The following is a 289-nucleotide window of genomic DNA, read 5'->3' on the forward strand; positions in this document are numbered from 1 at the left end:
CTTCAATTCAGGAGACCAACAGAAATGCAACCAACCTATCTTACTTCACCTATAAAGGCATGATATTCTATCTTAAAGGACACATTGAATTCTCAATACTAACTTAAATTTCGGAGTGCCTTTGTAGGTACACTCCCCTCTTTTTCTTGTTCACACTCTGCTCGATTGAACATCTCCCCAGGCGGAAAGCTCGGACTATCCCAAGGCTCATAGATCGGCATCGAAGATAACAACTCGGCGCCGATTCCCAGCGGCCGAGCTCCCCTCCAGGTATCCATATAGGAACACA

Source organism: Arachis ipaensis, chromosome B03 (assembly GCF_000816755.2).
Source record: "Arachis ipaensis cultivar K30076 chromosome B03, Araip1.1, whole genome shotgun sequence".
Classification (NCBI taxonomy): Eukaryota; Viridiplantae; Streptophyta; class Magnoliopsida; order Fabales; family Fabaceae; genus Arachis; species Arachis ipaensis.